General features: G+C 36.4%; 1 long non-coding RNA gene across 3 annotated transcripts in view; it reads left to right on the top strand.

The window, feature by feature from the left end:
* LOC126502751 (uncharacterized) overlaps positions 1 to 22,526 on the top strand; it is an 802,838-nt gene that overhangs the window by 35,250 nt on the left and 745,062 nt on the right. The gene's annotated exons all lie outside the window — the stretch shown is intronic.

Raw genomic sequence — 22,526 nt, 5'->3', positions numbered from 1 at the left:
ACTACAATAAAATTTCCCAACAGCAATGTTTTGGCTGTATCCCATAAATATTGATTTATTGTATTCCATTTTCACTCAGTTTGATAGTGTTATATTGCCCTTGAGACTTTCTCTTTGAACCATGAACTATTCAAAGAGTGTTGTTTGTTTTCCAAATGTTTGAAGATTTCCCTGTTATATTTCTGTAAATGATTTCCAAGTTTATTGTATTTGATGTTATTAATTCTATTCTATTTGATTTCAAGTCTTTTTGGTTTCTCGAAGCATTTCCTGTTAGCAAGCTTGTTCTTTTATCATATGGCCTGTCTTGGTATTTCTATGTAGAAACTGGAAGATTAGTGTGCATTCAATCTTATTAAATAGAGAATGCCATGAATATTGGCCAAGAGATTTTGAATGGTATTAAATTATGCCCACTGATTTTTTTCTACTTATGATTTATAAAAAGAGACTGTTGAGGTCTTTCACTAGTGTTGTATATTTTTCTATTTCTCTTTTCAGATTTATCGGTTTTAATTTCACAAAATTTACTGCTGGATTCTCTGGTTCATTCCCATCAAGGATAACTAGGTTTGATTATAGTAACTAATCAATTTATTGACAGTTATACATGGTACTTCTTAGTTTAGGGTTTTCTTTACTCAGAAGACCATTTTTTTAAATCACATATTGCTATAGTCATAGCTCCCCTTTACGGGATTAACATGTAATTGATTTACCTTGTTCCAGTTTGGATTCATCAAACATGAAATGGCAAAAGGTTGTACTGGGTCTTGCTTTACTTATCAGTCCATCTGCCAATCTCTTTTCTGTTTTGGTATATCTTAACTATTTGTGTTCAGTATGGTTACTTAATGCTAAGAGCTTAAGCTTAATTTTGGGTTTCATTGGTGGTATCCCCATTCATTCAGATTTTTCTCCATTTTTAGATAATCTGCCCATTGATGTTTTACTTCAGTGCTGATTTGAAGTATGTGATTTTGAGTCTATCCCTTCAGACATCATCTTTGTTACACTAGATATTATATTACAAACTGACAAATCATCACAATCTATTTAGGTCATCCTTTCTACCTGCTGAGTAGGTAGAAATTACTTCCTTTTCATTCTGCACTTAAAAATATTCTCCATGGGGGTTGGAGAGATGGCTCAGAGGTTAAGAGCACTGGCTGCTCTTCCAGAGGTCCTGAGTTCAATTCCCAGCGACCACATGGTGGCTCACAACCATCTGTGCTAGGATCTGGCGCCCTCCTCAGGCGTGTGGGCATACATCGAGGCAGAATGTTGTATACATAATAAATAAATAAATAAATCTTAAAAAAAATATTCTCCATGTAAGTATTAGAGGCACATCAGATAATATTGTAATTTTTATTTCAAATATCAAACATAGGAAATTCAGAGGACAAAGAAACTATCATTTTTATGGACAGTTTTTATTTTCCCATTGATTTTTCTTCATTTCTGATTTTTCAAGTCTCTTTTTGAAATGTTATATTATTATATTTAAATAACTTTCTTAAGTTGTTGGGCTGGGTCAGCTAATAACACACTCTTAGTTCCCCTCATTTGAGAATGCCTATATTTGTGTATATTTTTCCTGTAGAATTCTGAGGTGACAGTTTTATATGGAATGTGATGTTACTTTCTTACTACAATTTATATTATCTTTTATTCCAATTTGTGGTATTTTTATCCTGTAAGATGTTATTTGTTTATTGTTTTTAGGACTTCTTTCTTTATAATTAGCTTTCAGAAGGTTGGTGATAATAAGCTTTGGCATTTACTTCTCCAGATTTATAGTTGCAAGGTACTATAACTGTCAGTTTATGTCTTACCACTTTAGTGATGATTTCTGCCATTATTTAGTCAAGTATTGTTTCAATTGCTTCCTCTTTTCCCCTGTATTTCTGAGGACAAGACTACGTGCATGCTGATGTATAGCAAGGATTTGATGAATTAGAGGGCATCCTGAGGCACTTTCAAGACCCTGTGTCTAAACAAGAAATTAAATACTACCAGCACAGAGTATATAATAAGTATAACATATATAGTATATTATAATATATAATAATGATAAAGCAATCTGCCACAGCCTTACAACTGCTATTCATTCTATGACTGGACTTTGGGAGCTCAGCCAAATGCTCCACTGCAGATCTCTGCCTCAGCTTCCATTAGTTGCTGGGTGAAGGTTCTATGATGACATTTAAGATATTCACTTGCAAGGCAAGTTCCAGCACCCTCTCCTCTATTGCTTAGGGTCTTGTGTCAGGTTTCTTGCTAACCCCATAATGGCTCCCTCTGTCGGGAGCAGTGAGACCCCAGATCCTGAATTTCTTGTAAACAACTTGTTTTCCCCTGATTTGAGTGCCTACAGCTGCTCTGAGCACGAGACCTTCAGGAGTTCCTGATGGCAGGAGAGTGGTTTCTGGTGGGTTTGGCTGGGGCGTGGCTATCTCTATATAAGCTGCCCTTGAACACAATCAAGGGAGCATTCTTGGTGCTTTAGCGTCAGTGTTTAAAGGTCTGCATGCCGGTCTGTCTCTGCATCTGTATTCTCAACCTCCAGCCCCTTGCAGGAAGCTCGCGAACTGGGTTCTAGCGCACAGAGCACAGACACGGGGAGGGGCGGGGTGCATGGCATCCCTCAATTAAAATATCTATTTCCTTGCTCTTATCTCTGTCTTTCCTCCATCTCAACTTTCCCGTTCCCTCAAGATCTCCTACCCCTTCCCCTTCTCCCCTCCACTTCCCCTTCTGTCTTCCCTTGTCCCCCCACACCCATGCTTTCAATTTTTTCAGGCAGTCTTGTGTATATATATATAATGTTTTTCTTCAGGTTTACTGTGTTACTTAGCATCTCTAGGGTCATGGAGTATAAGTTCATTATCCTTTGCTTTACAGCTAGGATCCACTTATGTGTGAGTACATACCATGTTCATCTTTCTGGGTCCGGGTTTCCTTACTCAGGATGTTTTTTTTTCTAGTTCCATCCATGTGTATTCAAATTTCAAGATGTCATTGTTTACTACAGCTGAATTATACTCCATTGTGTAAATGTATCACATTTTCTTTATCCATTCTTTGGTTGATGGGCATCTACGTTGTTTTCAGGTTCTGGCTATTGGAAATAATGCTGCTATGAGCATAGTTGAACAAATGTCCTTGTGGTATAATTGAGCATCTTTTGAGTATATGCCCAAGAGTGGTATTGCTGGGTCCTGAGATAGGTTGATTTCCAATTTTCTGAAAAACTGCCATATTGATTTCCAGAGTGGTTGTACCACTTTGCATTCCCACCAGCAATGGATGAGGGTTCCCCTTACCTCACATCCTCTAGAACATAATTGAAAGCTTTGTTGGTATAGTTGTCTGGGCTAGCATCTGTGATCTCTTATTGTCTGCAGTACATCTGTCCAGGATCCTCTCACTTTCATGGTTTTCATTGAGAAGTTGGATATAATTCTGATAGGTCTGTTTTAATTGTTACTTGACTTTTTTTGCAGTTCTTAGTATTTTATTTATTTTGTATGTTTTATGTTATGTTTTGATTGTTATATGATGAGGTGACTTTTTTTTTTGGTCCAGTCTATTTGGTGTTCTGTAAACATTTTGTACCTTCACAGGGATATCCTTCTTTAGGTTGGAAAATCTTTCTTCTATGATTTTTTTTTGGATTATCGAGACAGGTTCCTTTTGGTTCCTGTCCTGGAACTAGCTCTTGTAGACCAGGCTGCCTCTGCCTCACAGGTGCTGGGATTAAAGGCTTGCGCCACCACTGCCCCCAGCTATGATTTTGTTGAGTATATTTTCTGTGCCTTTGAGCTGGAGTTCTTCTCCTTCTTCTATCCCTAAAGTTTGGTCTTTTCATGGTGTTCCATATTTCCTGGATGTTTTGTGTCAAGAATATGTTGGATTAATGTTTTTTTCTGATAGATGAATCTGTTTCCTACATAGTATCTTCAATACCTGTGATTCTCTCTTCCATCTCTTATATTCTGTTTTTTATGCTTGCCTCTGTAGTTCCAATTTATGTACACAGATTTTCCATATCCAGAATTTCCCGAGTTTGTGTTTTCTTTATTGCCTCTATTTCAGTTTTCTAGACTTGAACTGTTTGCTTCACCTGTTTATTTTTTTTCTATTGATTTCTTCCATTCTTTTCTTTGTCTTTTCCTCCATTTCTTTAAGGATTTTTTCATTTCCTCTTTAAAGTTCTCCATCATCCTCATAATGTTACATTTACAATCATTTCCTTCTGCTTCTTCTGGGTTAGGATGATCAGACTTCCTGTTGTATGACCACTTGGTTCTGGTATTACCATGTTTCTTTTAGGTTGCTGAAGAAATTCTTGCACAGGTGCCTACCCATTTCTTCCTCCAAATGGTGCCAGTAGTGTCTTTGCCTGATGACCCAATCCTTGCAGGTGGTTGTATCTTTTGGAACTGTTCTTGGTCTACGCAGTTGTCTGTGTCAGGGAGCCACTGAGGTCTCTCTTGGTTTGCTCTCTTTGCCAGTTCTCTTGGTTCACTCTTTGCAGTTACAACCAGTGTTTCAGAGTTCCTGTCTTTGTCCTCTCTATGTAGTTGCAGTTTGTGTTTCAGAGTTCCTCTGAGATTGATGGGGATAGGAAAGTTTGGGAGCCGTGTGGGACTTGCAGCTTTCATGGTCGGATGGATGGGGTGAGAGTGTTGGCGCAGCCCACCTGCAGGAAACTTGCCTGCTGGCTGCCTAGAGAGGATGAGGCAGCTGGGACAGGGGACCGCAGTTTTACCCTGGTATGGAGGGCCTAGAGAGTGGGGTGCCACACCATGTGGGCATTCACTCATGGCTTGGTCCTCTCTGTGTATTTGCAGCCTGTGTTTCAGAGTTCCTCTGAGGTCATGGTGATTAGGAGGGTTTGGGGATGGAGTGGGGCTTTTAACTTATAGGATCTGATCAATGGGATTAGGGTGTTGGAGCAGCCTGCCTCTTGATCCTCTCTGTGTATCTGAGGCCTTTGTGTCCATTAATTTCTTTTATATTGCATTATGTCTCAAGACTTTATCCCATCACTGAGGTCAAGTAGCTCACTGAGCGGACTGATATACATGATGTCTGTTTAAGTTTTTGTCATTAGTTTTATTTTCCATTGCTGTGATAAAACAACCTCACAAAAACTACTTATGGAAGAGAGGTTTTATTTATAATTTCAGGCTACAGTTCATGACAGCTGGGGAGTCTTAGCGGCAGGAGCTTGAGAGAACTGTTCATAGGGCATCCACACTCAAGAGCAGAAGGCACTGGATTTAGGCTGAATTAATATATGCATGACAGTGCTCAGCTTAATTTCTCCATTCTTATGTAGTTCAGAAAACCTTGCCTAGGTAATGGTACCATATCTATGGTGGAGGTACTCATACCATTATAATTAACTCAGTCAAGACAAACCCCCATAGATATACTAGACAAGTCATCCTTAAAACTTCTTTCCCAGTCAATTCTGGACTGTAAAACTGACAAAAACAAAACAAAACAAAACAAAACAAAAAGCCATCACAGTCTGTACTAGTCAAGGTAGAGATGGTGTGCAGTCTTTTATAATTTATTTAGGTAAATAGAACAGATATTTACCTAATATTAATGCTTAAATACTTTCTGCTTTGTTAATTTAACTCATTGAAGTCCTTCAGCTATAGAGAGAGTATTATCATTTTTTTTTCATTTTGTCTATACACTTAGCATCTCTAATTTGATGTCTTCTTCAGCTTCAATCTCGGATTTATGATGCCAAAAATAAGCAAGGTAACACAATTACATGATATCTCTTGACTCATGAAGTTTTTAATCTATCTCCTTACCTTTAAAATTGAGTTTTATTTCAAAGTGTAGAATCCAGGATTTTCTGCTCTTTTTAGCAAGAGAAATAGGGAAACACATTTAGTCTTTTTTTTTAAGTGGGAGTGAGATTCTCCTCATTCAAAGTGTAATGCTTCTACTTTGTATTTAATTTCTTATTTTCCTAATTATATCATTCTACAGAAAACCTCAGGAATTTATTTTTCTTTTTAACCTCTGTACCACTTTGCTCTTGATTTGTGTTCTAACTGTGGCCGTTTAGTTTCTTCAACTTTAAAATGAGAATAGGTGCAGTTATTGACAGGGTTCTACTGAGAACTAAACGGAACATTTTGCAGAATGTCTCCCACATAGTAGCTCAAAATGGATACTATTAATATTAACAGATGCATAAGGTTTTTTTTTTCTCCAGCTGTTCTTAAACTTCATTAAAAAAAATTTAACAAAAATCTGCTCTCTAAGCCACAGGAGTATCTTTGGTTGGGAGCAGAAATTTATGGAATATGTGTCAGAAACCCGGAGCTGGAATTGGATAAAGGGATTATGATCAGAATTTTAGACACAAATCTCTATTAAAATTATTCATTTCAGCATCCACCAGAAGTTCCAGGCTGAGAAGCAGAGTGAAGCAAGCCAGCTCACACATTTAGTCTTGTGATAAATGGCTTCATGCTGAGAGGATTCCACTCCGATGCTGAAAGCACATTATATTATAGCAAAAAGGGAAATGTCAAAACAGCTCCTGGATTTGAGAAAAAAACGTGCCTGTCGTACGTCTTCATTGGCCTGTCTTTTTGCCGAAGCTTCAAATATAGACAATTCTTGTGCTACAGTCGATGTGTTTCTTTCCAAGACTTGGGAAATGTCCTAAAGATAATCTTGATTGTTTCTGAAATCCTAGGGTTTCCTCTTTTATGCTGAAGAGTTTTGTCCGCAGATTCTGTTCAATATATCAGGCTGTAATGAGAGTTCTGAAAAGGACAGATCCTTAGAAGGACCCTGAAACATTTTAGCAGCAGTTGAGTTCTATGCTGTGTTCTGCTCAGTAGCCCAGGGTGTTCCCTTGTCTCCCCTTCCAGCAATGGGGGGAAATACAAAACTGCAAATCAACGTTTTGAAAAGATCACATTATAGAATCACAAATAATGTCAGTAGTTATGAATATGTTTTTTTTTAAAGTGAAGAGAAAGCTTTTCTATTTACTGTGCCAGGCTTCCAACTGGTTTTTCCAAGGGACAGCTATGTCACAGAGTTCATCATTTATCTGGAGTAAAAGTGAAAATACTGTCACATAGAACTCTATAAAAACAAAGTCCTTCTCGAAAATCATTTGTTGACCCTCCCATTGTGTTCTTATAGCCAATTTCTCTTTCAAGCTTGTGACTCCCCTTAGCACCGAATGATGTGACCTCCACTACAGATGAGATGTAGAGGTTTAAGACTGGCCAGGGATGGGATTTCCATTCAGGCCATCCATCTCTCTCTCTCTAAGCTCTAGGTGTCTCTTTCGCTCAGCCTTCATGAACTAGTCCTCTGTTCAAGCTCTAGGATTAATGTCCCATCAAGAAATACTAATGCTTGTGAGGAGATTTTGATAGAAGCACAGTGCATCCCAGTGGCCACCACACAAATAACTAACCAAAGCTTGAGAGGAAACAGGAAAATGAAAGAAAATGAAAAATTTAGCAGCTGCATGAACACGTACTTTACTAAAGTCTCAGGGGAAAAAATATATGGAAGTTTTCTGCTTGGGAGATTAGGATTTTATTAATTTTATGTTATGTGTGTTTTACTTGTGGTGACTGTATGTGTGCATGTGTGTCTCTCTGTCTGTCTCTCTCTCTCTTTGTGTGTGTATACATTTTGCAATTTTAATGTCTTTTTAACAGTTTCCTTAAATGAAATGCAGGGGCTTTATATGCATGGTTAGTTTAATCCTCACAATTATACAATGAATTCAGGGCTATTAGCCATTATCATTTCCTATTTCAGAGGTGAGGAAATCAAAGCTTACAGATGCCATATGACAGCTAAAATGTGGAGATTAGATTTTAGTCTACAAAAGCCAGTTACTGAGTCTGGGTAATAAACTACTCAACACTTCTATTACTGATTTAATTTCCCCATTTTTTTCTTAATAGAAGATATGAACAAAAAGCCTAGGCTGTTGGTATTGCTGACCAGGCTAATCAAATGAGCGATTACCTTGCCTGAAGACAAGGAAGTTATAAAAATTTTATCTGACTTTCTAGTCCACCGGTTCTGTCCTTATGAAAGCAATTCAATATTATTTTGTGTGTGGAGCTCAAGCAGGCTTCAAACTTGCCATAATCCTACTGCCTCAGTCTCCCAAATTCATTTATTTGTAAACCCATGAAGAAACTTTTCTAAGACTCCAGGATAATATAAACTTAGTTAAAGGAAAAGCTACAGCAAGATCCTTCATTAACCAGTGGTGTTTAGTCTGTGGAATGGTTTCGACATCTTAAGTAATTTCTGGATTTGATGCTCTTTAATATGTTGTGATGTGGGTTTCTTCATCTCCCAAAACCATCAATATAACAAGAAAGTAGAAGTTTACAGATTGAATAATTATAATAAGTGAGTATTCATTTAGGAGATTGACTAAGTTGTTCTGCCCTACCTTAACTGAAGGCCAGAAGGTTTAAGTAAACACTTGCTCTTTCAAGATTATTGACAAGAAGTCTAACTTAAATTGTGGCTACAAATAAGGTATCTTGATGAGGGGGGTGGCTACTTGATTTTTTGAGGGTATTGAGATGGCCCACAGAGGTGGATCTGTTCTACCTTGACCAAAGGTAATAAAATTCAAGCCTATTCCTGCTCCTTCAAGGATATGACAGGAGTTGGTTTTTTTTTTTTTTTTTTTTTTTTTGATTTTTCGAGACAGGGTTTCTTTGTAGCTTTTTGGTTCCTGTCCTGGAACTAGCTCTTGTAGACCAGGCTGGCCTCGTAGAGATCCGCTGGCCTCTGCCTCCCGAGTACTGGGATTAAAGGCGTGCTCCACCACCGCCCAGCTAAAAACAAAATTCTTAACTCAGGATATAGTTGCTTGATGTATCAGGTATTGAAGGGGTAATTGCTGTTTGTTCTTTGTATCATGTTAAAGCAGTCTTTTGCCTTCTCTCCCCCTGTTACTTTTGGATTGGGGTCTATAAGTATATGTAAAATAAACATGAGCAAATTCAGTATTCAACGGATTGCCCTCCTGGTTCTACTCTGTATCTGTTCCTTTTCTTTGGTATCCTATATTTCTAATCCACATGCCCTGAGGCTGGACCCTGACATTGGCTTAGAATTTAAAATCTGATGTTAAATAGACAAATGAAAGCTTTTTTCAGTTTAATTGTTGCCTGTAGAAATGTTAAGAACAAAACGCTGTATTTTTGTAAAATGACTGTTAAAATTCCAGTATATGTATACACCACACACACACACACACACACACACACACTTGAAAGAAAACTCAAAGAATCAGATCCAAATCATCTGGCCCCTCTTTTTAGGAGAGCCAGAGAGAATTCTTTCCTGTTTATTGTCCTATTATAATGTGAATTTGGTCCCCAGGAGTAGTTCTGGACAGGTGACGCATGAAGAATGTATCAGACTAAGCATGCCAAGAAAGTGCAGCTGCTACACATGATGACATTTCCCTCCAAAAAGGCAGAAGGAGAAAGGAGAAGGTAAAAGAAGAGTGGAACAGCACAGAGGTGGGAAGGGACAAGAAGGGGAAGGTTAAGAAGAAGAGAAGAAGGAAGAGGAGAAAGGCATTGGCCTTTCAGAGGGACACAGAGTTGTGGAGTTAGCTCTAAGCTCCTCTTATTGCACACACAGAAACCATTCTTAATTTCGCTTCATTCTGATCTCCTAGTTGTGCTTTATTTCTTTTTTTCTCCCAGCAAATGGTGAGCCCACTGTGTTCAGTGTGTGTGACACCAACAGTACCTCACAAGTTTTCAATAAAATTTGTGCTTTAGCAAACTGCCTGTTTTGTTGCGCTTGTAGATTATGCATTCATGAGTTAGTCACTGCAGTAGATGTTTCTACTCTCTTTGACCATTTCCATCTTATTAGAATTTTAAACATATTAATTACTAATTAGACACATCTAGATGATAATCACAGTGATTCAATTTACCCAGTATCATTTATTGGACCAAGATATTCATCACTTGGAAATGATAATTAACTCATCAAAAATGTTTTGGGATTGCAAGGGAAAAAGAGGAAGTACTCCGGGGTTATGCTAAAATAAGCAGCTGAAATTTTCCTGCTTACTTACTACATGGACGCAAAGTATAACATACTTCTAATAGGTTCCCTGCATGGTGCTAAAGAAGGAATTCTCAGTGAAAAGACTAGAAAAACCTTCAGATATTTTAGATTTAATGTGAATTTAAAGGTCGGTGAATATTGGGTTTCCTCATATCTTACATATAATCAAAATAAAATCACTTTAAGAAAGTCAAAGGCCAGATCTTTAGATGAGAGTATATAGCCTAAAGTAGACACACACACACACACAAAAAAAAAAGCCAGGAAATTAGTGTGGTCATGACTGGGAGGAAGGAGAAGGAACAATAAAGAGCAGGATATCAGAAGACTAACTCCATAAAGGGGATGATGGGAAAAATGGGGGTGGACTTTATCTGAACTGGGAAGAAAGGGTAATATAGAGGAAGAAAAAAGAGATGAATAAAGGATATCTGGAAAAAGTCAAAGGGAAATATGTTATTTTATAAGCTTAAAGTTCAGACACACACTATGCATATATCATCTATACTTTATATAGAATATGCAAACGTAATTATATATGTATATAATATATGTATACATTTTTAAATGGAATAATGCCACTTTGGGTGAAGACACCCTCTACCAAGACTCATATACTATGTAACAAAAACCTTGGTGGCAGGCATGGGGAGTTACTCAAAGTAACATGTACTACTGTCGCTACTCTTGGTTACCTTCCACAGTGTGAAGGTAAGGCCCTGGTTCTGAAGACATCACACACTTCAGACACAGGTCTTGGAGGATTTGAAGTAGAACTGCCTTGGAACCTCTTGCCTGAGAGCTGGCTCTCATAGTATTAGAAATCTGCCAAAGTAGAGGAACAATCAATAACTCCTATATAGCTGTAAATTTTATGCATCACAACAATGAGCAAACCAGCAAGATATCCCAAAGGTACAATAGTGGCATTTTTATCTTGGGAGTAACCAACACTCAGCAGGAAGGAAATCATCGCTGGTACTGGACTGCAAACTTAACCAACTGACCATGGGTAGACTGGTCATAGATATTAAAGGAGAATCTACTACTGCCATTTTCCTAAGCAAATGTAGTTTCTATGTATATCCTATATATTAATCCTGATGTCCATAATTAACTGCAGCTTCCCCTTTTTGTCAATGCAACAGTTTTCAAACAGATAGAGATGATCACAGATCTGTAACTCATCAAAATGTGGGAAATAATTGACCATGTGATCCCTAACTCCAACTGATACATCTATGTTGCAATCTTCTTACCTAGGTTTAGGGAATATGATGTAAGAGAATGGAAAAATGACCAGAACCAGAGGACTAGGATACCTGTTGCTAGATAGTGTCCTCTAGACATAACAAAGAAGATGCACCTATGAAATCTCAACAATATGGTTGCCTGAACAAGACTGACATACTGACAAGAGTTGGCACGTTAATGTGGATGGGAGAAATACCACAAGACTGTAACCCCGATAAAGAGCTTCAGATGTCCAATGGCTGCTGGAAGAAGAAGTGTTTTTTTTTTTTTTCCAGGATTGGGCTCCTACATAGGCTGTCCAGTCTTAAGTGGTCAGTCCTGAAAATTAGTACACACAAACAATGACAAATGTTTTTATGTGTGTATGTATGTATAAAATGTATGTGAAAAAAGAACAAAGAAGAGGTCATAAATTTGAGGGGGAAAGAGCACTGGAGGAGTCAGAAGCAACTGAATGGCAGTACTTTTATATAAAATCTCAAAATAAATGTCTTCAGAAAAGATTATAAAAAAGGAAGCCTCGGTATTGCTACTTTGAGCCTATCTACTCAAAACACAACTCTTACTTCCAAGGTGGTAAGAAATAACTTATTCTGGAGCCAAATATGAGTGAACACTGCTACAGAACAAAGATTTATGCGTTTTAAATTCTGTGTTTCAATGTTGAAGTAGTTTCATGGTGTTTTTACAACAAGATAAAGAGAGTCATTAACCATAACACTTTTCAAATGTGTGGAAACAAACTGCAGGCTACAGCAGAGCAGAGAAATCTCAGTTACAGGCCTCAGATGCCATCTGATGATTCTTAGCCTTATGGTTGGTGGAAATCATGGTTTTGTTAAGCGGCTATATTCTAAGATGCTTTTATCTTTTGGTCGCAGGATCTTAAGTCTAGGAATGATGCAGGCAAGGTTTCGCAGCTTAGGTATATAGAGTTAGCCCAAAGTAAATTGTAACTGGGCTTTGGATCTGCAGCATTCTAAACTTCCCACAGTCATTGACATGCTCACCTGCTAGGCAGCCGTACAGCAGGTCTCAGCTTGTTTGAATATGTAGCTTCTTGCAGAGACCTTCCATTCACAAACTTGTACATGAGGAACTACAATCTCATTCAGTAGTTAATGGTCTGGTTAATGTTTTCTAAAAATATTCTTTGGGAAGACACTAAAGAGACTGCCTAAAGATTCTACCACTGAGCTATGTACCCTGCACCAGCCTTAGGCTAATTCAGTTCTTACACTGAAAACTCAAAGAATTGGTTTTGTCACAAAGCAACTGAGTCTGAACCATTAGCACCAGCAGAGCTTATCAGAACAGATGCAAGCAAAGCAAATGGCGGTTTTTAACCAATCATATTGTTTCTGCCTCTCACTTTTTCCTGTAGTTCATATTGAAGTAATAACAGAGCCCAGCTAAAGCAGGCCCTTTGAGGAACTGAATGATGCTATCTGTTCTACAATTAAAAGCCATTGTTAAGATGTTTCCGTTAATAGTCAGCAAGACTAAAGTGTAAAAAAGCAAAGGTCTTTCCCTTTTGTTCTTACCTTCCTATCTGGAAGAAATGTACTGCCTCATCACCAAGATCCCTTGTTGTTCTGCTTTGTTTGGATTGGATTGTTTCCCTTTATCTCCATGTGTGAATAAACAGAAATCACACACTCATTGGGTCTCTATCAATGTTATCCAGCCAACAAGTCAGAGATTTTAATAACATGTTCCCAGGGAACTTACGTGTCAGGGTTGAGATACGAATATCAATCAGTCATGAGTCAATAAGTACATACCCCCGGTTTTCATTATTCTTATAAGATCACCAGCATAGTAATATTCAAAAGGTGACAACTTGGAGCCCATCCAAGTCTGACTGAATGATGTGCTTAGTAAACGGAAATAGTTCATGAGTTCTAACTTCCTTAATTCCTTGCAAAATACTTGAAGGGTAATTTTTATTTATTTTTATTTTTTTTTTTTTTTTATTTCTATTTTTTTTTTTTTTTTTTTTTTAGAAAGGGAAAAAGAATGAGACGTGAAATGCCCCAGGGACAGGGGTGACAATCTCTAGGTACAGGGGCTATTGCAATTCGGCTTCATTATGCAAAGTATTTCTGTTCTGGTCTGTGCTGATAGTTTGGCCCACAGCTCTGACACTATTGCGCTCCTCTTCAAAAGTACCATGATTTTTCTGTGGCGATGTTGAAAGAGTCTTTAAGGAGTGACTTCTTGATTATAAATTTTGCATAGACATCCTTTTCATACTCTGATTCAATGAGGCCATTTAGTGCTTTCTTGATTACCGGAAGACTCTCCCCAAAGATTTATTTGATTGCTCAGCGATAACCTTTATTCATTTGAATATACTATTTCAGAAAACTATGAGACTATTTTCTGAGTCCCTCATAAATTCCTAACATTAAGCCCTGGGGGCATAGAAATAAATAGGACAAAAATTGTCCTTACCCTCACTAAACTTATAATCCACTGGCTATCACATATTTTTGAGGAAGTAATTATAGGAATAATGAATTTTAACAAAGAAGGTCAAGGTGTAATGAAAATATAAATATTTTACACACAATACTAAGTGAACATATGCCAATTTCAATGTGATTTGCTAATTAATGATGAAGCCAGAAATACCAAAATTGGTCAGATGAAAATTTAATTTATAAAGATTAATACTCTCTTCCAAACAAGAGTTATCCACTGCTATGAGCAGTCATAATTTGCCTTCCCCTGAACTAAAAAATTATTTTTCTTTATTTTACTGAATTTACTTTTATTATCTAAAACTTATTTGCTTTTTAAAATTGTTTTTTTTAAATATTTATTTTATTATGTATACAATATTCTGTCTGTGTGTATGCCTGCTGGCCAGAAGAGGGCACCAGACCCCGTTACAGATGGTTGTGAGCCACCATGTGGTTGCTGGGAATTGAATTCAGGACCTTTGGAAGAGCAGGCAATGCTCTTAACCTCTGAGCCATCTCTCCAGCCCCCTTAAAATTGTTTTCATTGAGCTATATATTTTCCTCCACTAATTCTTAAGCCTGGAAGCCGTCAAACTGTAATACATTTCCAATTCTTTTCATTCTTAGCACTTTGGGACAAGATACAATACTATTATGTCTCTAGGACACCCAAACTGCTGACTATGGACTGGACACTCTCTATAATCACATGAATAAGTCTTTTCTACATGTCCAATTTCTCTGGAAAACTTAAACAATCACAGTATACATTTGCACGGTTTTGACTTTTTATTTGTTTGGTTTGTGTTTGTAGCTCTGACTGTCCTGGAACTTCTTCGTAGGACGAACTGACCTCAGACTACCGGAGATCTGCCAGCATCTGCCTCGTGGGTCCTAAAGATAAAGGTGTACAGCACTGCACAAAGGTTCATTTGCGTGTTAAGATCTTAGTACTCCTTAATTATTACTAATTGATTCAGTGTCCTCTTAAGTAACAGCAAAAGTTGTATCTCCAGTTCTACCTCCAGCAGGTGACTTGCAATTTTCTCTCTCTCTTTTTTTTTTGTTTTTGGGGTGTGTATATGCATATTTTTGTTATATTTAATGTTTCATATGTTATATAGTTAAACTGTAAAACATCATTCACTTAATTGCTTTGAATATGCAAGTGTATGTATTCCTTAAACAGTGTGCTTTTATTTATTCAGCGATTCTCTGTACTTGAATATTTGGCTTGCTGAAATTTTCAGTAGTAGTAGAGTAGTGTTTTTTTTTAATTTACAAAAATATAATCTATAAGTCTATGTGTCTAAACCTACAGAAAAAAATTAGCACTAAAGGGTGTAGCTTTTAAGTCATTTAGAATATAATTTTCAACATAGATTTGATGCATTTTAGTTTGCTCCATTCGTCATTATTTTTTCTGAGACTCATACTAGATCTTCCTTTGCAAACTCAGAAGCTCATTCTTCACCAAAGCAAACCAAAGTTTCTCACCCCAGAAAGAGCAGCACTCCATCGTGATTAGGGGTGAGGTGGGAAAATGACCTTTGAGAGAACATTTCTCCTCCTTTTCTCTTTTGGCGAGTTGAAAGAAATATCATGAAGAATGGGGAATGTTAATAATTCAGAAGAATCCAGAAAATAGAAAAATATGCTTAATGTGGATGCATAGGCACTATACACCTCACTAGCAACAGGAAGGCCATGTAAATCATTCATGCCACAGAGAAAGAATACCAATCATTTTCTTATATACTCTTTTCAATGATTTTTTTTTTAGCAAATTCAATCATTCCAGTGCTAACTCTTAGAGGCCTGCAGCAAAAAAGGAACAAATTAAGCAACCCATCCGTAGACTATCATTTTAAAGGTATGTTGAGATAGTAAAACATATTAATAATTAGCATGGGCAATATAATTTTGCGTGTGCCAATGTGTGCATATCTGTGTACACACTTATGTGTAATCTTTGGGGGACCCTGAGAAATTTAGGATTAAGTCAATTCTTAGCTTTGAGGCTGGAACACCTCACTTTGAAGCTGTTCTGGATATAGAACTCAGAGGAAACTGCAACAGAGGTGCTCTGAGAGATTGGATTATCTGGGCTATCTGATCTTATCAGAGATTTTTTCTGGAGGTCTCCCTTTGTCAAACCTGGCTTTGAAACCAGAATGAATCCATAGCCTCTCATTTCCTTTGGAAATAAAAACAGAACCTCTTTCCCAAAGTAATGTATGTTTTGATTTAAATTTTGAAGTCAAGGCATTTTTAAAAGTATATAGGTTGGATTAATGCATCAGCATTTATAATCAAATGTCTTTTACCAGCTGTTACTCTTTCCTAAGCAGTCAAACAAAGACCAAACAATAACATACAGTATCCTGTAGCACAAATAATAAAAATCCAGAGACAGATATTAGAGTTCAAGATGAAAGAGCAGAGAAGCAAAGCAGGCAACCACTAGAGAGCTCTTACCTCTGTAAAATATCCAGACTGATGCTATTCATAGGAATTAAAAAAATCACTTTATCAAGTGGAGAATTCAATATCTCTATTCCTAGCTTACTGATAGCTGTCTTGATTACATATAGAAGCTTTGAAATGCTCCTACCTAATCTGTAGTGGAATTATATCATTCTTCATGGTTTCTCAATGTTATGGCAAACTCTTACCTCTCTTCATTCTTTCTCTCTTTCTGCAGTGGGTACCAAAATGAAGGTCTCCACATAGGCTGACATATCCTAGGCAAAAGCTCTACTACTAAACCATAGTACCAACTTTCGTCCTTATTTCTCTTAAACTGTGAGATTGAGTCCTATTAAGTGACTCATGAAGTATTGACCTTTATAGCCCAGGATGGCCTTGAATTTGTGATTCTCCTGCCTCAGCTTCCCATCCACCTGCAGTTTCAGATCTGTGCCACAGGCCTAGATGAAGCTGCATTTCTCAACTAAACCCCCCTTGTTGCTGGCATCTTATATAATTAAGAATTTGATGTGCTCATTCTGTTAAAATTTCCCTCTGTGCTTACGAACTGGAATGGCTTATTTGCTTATTGATTTTGTAATGACTTTGCTTCTGGTGCCTTTGTTATAATGGCCTCATAAATAAGCAAAGAAGCATTTTCTCCTCATTTGTTGTATATGAAAAGAATTATAATATGCTTCTCAAACTCGTACTCAACCACCAAGCTTTTCTCCTAGTCCAAGGTCTTCAGAAGTTTGAAAATACTCACCAGAGAAGACCAGTGTAACTTTGCTTATCAAAAGAGTTTTATTTAGAAGTTAAGAATATTAATATAACATAGATAAACAGATAATAGAGAACAATAGATATATAATAGAATATAAGACAATTTTATAACCATGTGTCAGATTCATTAAGTCATAATATTCAAGGAACTTGTTTCCCCTGAGTTGTTCAACTCCTCTGAATACTGTGATTTAAATTCAAAATTATCTTTACATATCTGTATATTAGTTGTTCATTTTCTTCTTCTGTTAGTCTTAGTACTTTACACTTCTTTAGTAATTGATCAATCAACATAAAGTTTATTAGTTTTGTGGATTTACTATCAGGGCAAACTAGTTTTCAATGATAGTTTAATTATCTACTTTTTTGTAAACTCTCAGTATTTCTAATTTTCTTATTTTTTTAAAAAAAATTTAAATCTGGAATTTGAAGGTGTAAATCTGAGTCACTGAATTTATTTCTTTTATATATTGTTGAATTTCCATATTTTATTCTTACTTGTTTATTTTTGGAGGGTAGTCTATGTTTTATAGCATATTTAATTAATTTATCAGAGTCTATCTTTAAATAGTATTCTTCTGTATTTAATTATATAATTTACTTATGAACAAACATTAAAACAAGTATTTGAACTTCCAAATTACCATCTGAGCACTGTTTAACTATATTCTATAATGTGTGGCATGTTTTATTCTCAGCTTACTCAGTTTCAAAATATCTTTAATTTCCCTGCTGATTTTGTCTTTGACCTACGGGTTATTTAGAAGTCCATTGTTTAATTTCAAAATACACAATGGTTTTTTAGATATCTTACTATTTGTGACTTATATCTTAATTATATTTTAGTAAAAGAGTATGGAATGCATAATTTTGTTCCTTTCAATTTTGCTGGAGCTTACTTTATGACCCAGAATATATTTCCCTTTGCTATGTGGTAAATACATTTGAAAGAGATATGAATTTTCCTTTGTTGCATTTGAAGGTTGCATTTCTGTAAGTTACTTAATGATGATCCAGGGCTACAAATGTCAATTATTTCGCATTGGTTAATGGTGGTTATTCCCTTCAGGTTTCTGTTGCTTGTCTGTTTACTCTTCTATTGATTTCTGATATTGAATGTCCCATGATAAACGTAGAATTGTCTGTCTCTCCCTTCCCTTCTATCAGCATGCACACTACACACTTTGAGGCTCAATTACTATGTGCATACACATTTAGTTTTATGACTTGGTGATGAATTCACCTCTTTATCATTATGAAAGGTAACCTTTTACTTCCAATAATGTATCTCTGGTGTTTCCTTTCTATATTCAAAAACCAATTGTTCTGTTGGCTAGTATTTATAGTGGTTTGATTTTTTTTTCAAAATTTAAGCTATCTGAATCTTATTAAATGAATTCTCTTCAAAAGCTCATGAATTGTTCTTATTTTATATCCTCAGCTCTTGAAATTTACACTGTTTAGATTTTAGCTATATTTTTCTTTGTTTTCTTGTGGATGATAAATGGATATCCATGCAAGAATCTTTGAATGATGCATAAATTTTGAAAAATGAAAGATGAATTGATTAGACTGATTCTCTCCATCCTACACCATCTCTACCAAAATGTATTAGGAGCATCTTGCATTAAGTACTGAAAGCTTGCTTAGATTATGTTGGTTTTTAAATGTACAATGTCCACTATCTTGGTTTAAGATTCTATTACTGTGAAGAGACACTATGACCATGGCAACTCTTCCAATGGAAAACATAAACATTATTAGCTGGGGCTGTCGTATAGGCTCAGAAGTTTACTCCATTATTATCAAGGCAGGAAGCATGACAGTACACGTGCAGACACAGTGCTGGAGAAGGAGCTGAGAGTGCTACATCCTGATCCACAGGCAGTAGGAAGGAGTGAGTCACTAAGCCTGACTTGAGCTTCTGAAACCTTAAAACCCACTTGCAGAGGCATACTTCTTCCAACAAGGCCATACCTCTTAAAATTGCCACTCCCTTGCGACCAAGCATCGAATACAAAAATTTTATGAACTGTAGTATTCAATTGCTTGGTGTAAATAGTAATAGTGTCAAATTTTTATAGGTTACTTTTTGTAGTATTAATGAGTTAAGAAACCTGAAAGGTCACCTGTAAATAGCTAAAAATAGCTTAAATTCACTAAAGACTAATTAGTACCGACTGCTAGACTGCTAGTATTTTTTAATGTATATTTATTTTGTGTTTTTTTTTTTTTATTTTGGCATTCACATGCCATGGCACATGTGGATCAAAGCACAACCTGAAACAATTGACTCTGCTCTCCTAGGTGTGTTCCAAAGATCAAGTTCAGGTCGTTAGACATAATGGCAAGTAGCCTTATCCACGAGTCAACTTCACAGCCCTAGACTACTACGCCTGAATTCAAAACATTTTTAAGTGTGATTTTCAGCAGTTGACTTTTTTAATAGATAGCGTTATGAACTGAAAAAGAAAGAAACCATAAGAAAATCAGGACATTGTTACCCAGAGGGTCCTGGTGAGAGGATTAGTTGGTTTAGCACGTTCTATTGTAGAGTACAAGCACGGTCTTGTGCATGCCTTGCAAGATCTTGTGCATGCCTTGAAGGTAAGCTGCCTCATAGCGGTGCCTGGACAATTGCACTTAGATGTTGTTTTAGATGATTAAAGGCGCAAGATCTTGAGAAAGATTTCTTAAATCAAAGCATACCCTCTAAGGACGATGTTTGCAAGGGCACACGTCACCTTTTTTCCTTACCTCCTTCCCAGAACAGATTTTCTCTTCATCAGGTTGAGAACTGCCTTCTCCAATTCATACAGTCCTCTGCCCTCTCTCCTTTTCACCACTTGTTTCCTATATTTATAGAAGTCACCTGGTCAGCCTCATTGGTCTGAAGACTCGTGCCTCTTTGGGCGATTGTCCTTGTCCCATATCCAGAGAAAAACTACATAGTATGTCCCCGTTAATCAAATGATCAAATAGTACAAGCGTGGCATGGCATCATTTTATATAACAGAGCTGTTCTTTCCTTTGTAGTCTCCAGTGATTCACTTGATTCTGTTGAGGGAGCTTTCATAGCTACTAATTACCACAGGGGACAATATGACAAAGCCTTATGATTCATATTAAAAAGGAAAAATAATGTTTCACAGTTTGTTGTTCAGAAACAGAACTGTGGCGATTTTAATCAATTGATTTGCATTGTGTACAGATTGACTGCTCCACCAGCATTCGTAACCCAAGCTGTCATCCACTCAAGGAACATGTGGGAGTTTGAGAGTCAAGGAGAAAGCTCCAGTCTAGCAGTGTGAACCATGCTTGTCGGTCACTCTCCCTCCCCAAGGCACTATTTGATGTTGTTTGTGTGGTAAAAAAACAAGAGAATGCATTTCTTATTCCAAAATAGCTTGAGAATAGATCTTCAAGTTGTTTGATCAAATGTCATTATGCATGCCTTTCATCAAGAGTTATTACCAAACAATATAAGAAGTTTCTTTCTTCTCTTCTTAGGTTTAATTGCTTGACTTGAATAAATTATTTAAAATATTTCAAAGATTTTTAATTCTTAAGATAATGATACTTTACAATTGGCATAGGCTTTCAAGAGTGAAAATTATTTTACTCTCTCAAAAACTCCCTAAATTACTTGCTGAGCTTCACACTTTGCTTTGCATTCCACCCTCATTGTATGAAACTTTTTAAGTATTTGCATAAGATATATACTAATTTAATTGTACTGAGACATGCTGTTCAGTTTTCTCATTATAAGGTAAATGAAAGTATATGAGGTCAATGCCCATGTGAGTTATATTTACTGATTCCACAATGAATAAGTACTATAAAACATCACATTTCATGTGATAAATACATATCAACTTATCAAACAATATAATTTTGCTGATATTGCTCTCTATTGCATACCTTTCCTGACATAGGCCTTGGCACTTGCTACTCTTTCAATATTTGCTGATTGAAGAAATGAACTAATTTTTAACTCAGTAGCAATTATATCTAGCCGTCATTTTGTTTTCACCTTCTCAAGTTTTCCCTTGCTTTCTTAGATACTGCTAATAAGTTAGAGTTAAGGAGTTTGTATGCAGGGAGTTGGAGAAAAAAAGAAAACAGAAACTTATGCTTATTGTTTAGAAAATAATTTTGCTTTGTGCTTTTAATGTGGAGGCATGATCTTGGCATCAGTATTATCTCACAAATATAATAGATTTAGAAAAATAAATGGGCAAATATCAACCAATGGATTACTGAAGCAAAAGAGGAAAGTCCATGGTGAACCAGTCTAACCAACAAGAGTGAACAATGTGTTTGTATAAATAGAACATGACTCAAAGAAACATACATATGCACACAGACACACAATACATGCACATATGTACATGCTTATACATACATACACATACTCTAAGTTCCTAAGAAATCAAGAAAAATGGAAACAGTGTGTACTTCTGCCTTTTCTCAGAAAACAATCTTAACTCATGTAGTAAAGTAAATCTAGTTGAATCATTAAGTGCTTGTCTCTGAAAAAATATTTTTTCTTATACTCTAAAAAATTATCTGATGATTTAACTCTATATGCTAGCTGAGGAAGATGGGAGGGAAGCAAAGGAAGAAAAGTGAAATAAACGCTGCATTGACGGTGAGAAAAAGTTCCTAGCATGCAGAGGGACAGCCTCCCAGCAAGTGCGGCCTTTGCAATATTTATTCTGAAACTCAATTCTACCGCACACAAAAATTTTGGAAAAAAATCATTTTTTGAAAACATAAGCATTTTAAACAAACATGTCTCTTGCTTCAGTGAAGACTCAATAGCCTAAATGTTATAATTGCTTTTAAGTGCCAGAGAAGTTGAAGAAATAAAAGAGAAAATTACAGTAACTGCTTCCCTCATGAAAAGTCATTCTCTCTGTAATTCAGTAAACAAAGGGGCTTATGTAATACTGTTCATCTGTGAAAAATACTTTACGACAAAGTTGTCTCTGTGATAAGAATTAATTAAGATCGACCATCTGCTTTGATGAGTTTGTCTCTGAAACAAAAAAGTGAGTGTGTGTTGGGGGGACAGGGGGAGTCGTCCTGAATTGTTTTAAAAGGTAACTTTCATTATGGAGAGAAAAATCATTAATATTATTTCATTTAATTTAAGTAAAAATGTGTGTGTGTTTTAAGTTCATACTACAAGTAAACTTATCTTGATCTTTATGTGTCTATATATGCATATATATATAAACTCGACCACCCTTGGAATATCTCTGTGTATTTGTTGGTTAGGTTAGAATGGTTCTGGAATTGACAGTTGATGTAATACACACAGAAGATGGCCCCACTCCAATGTAAGTGGCCTGGTTACAACAAAAGAGAGCAAAACAAATTTGCTACTCTTGACCTCTTGCCTGCCTA

The sequence above is a fragment of the Alexandromys fortis genome, unplaced genomic scaffold (genome assembly GCF_014885135.2).
Source record: "Alexandromys fortis isolate MF-2015 unplaced genomic scaffold, M_Fortis_MF-2015_v1.1 scaffold_1, whole genome shotgun sequence".
Lineage (NCBI taxonomy): Eukaryota > Metazoa > Chordata > Mammalia > Rodentia > Cricetidae > Alexandromys > Alexandromys fortis.
Note: the sequence above shows the minus strand (reverse complement) of the source record. Positions and strands in the feature narration are given on the sequence as shown.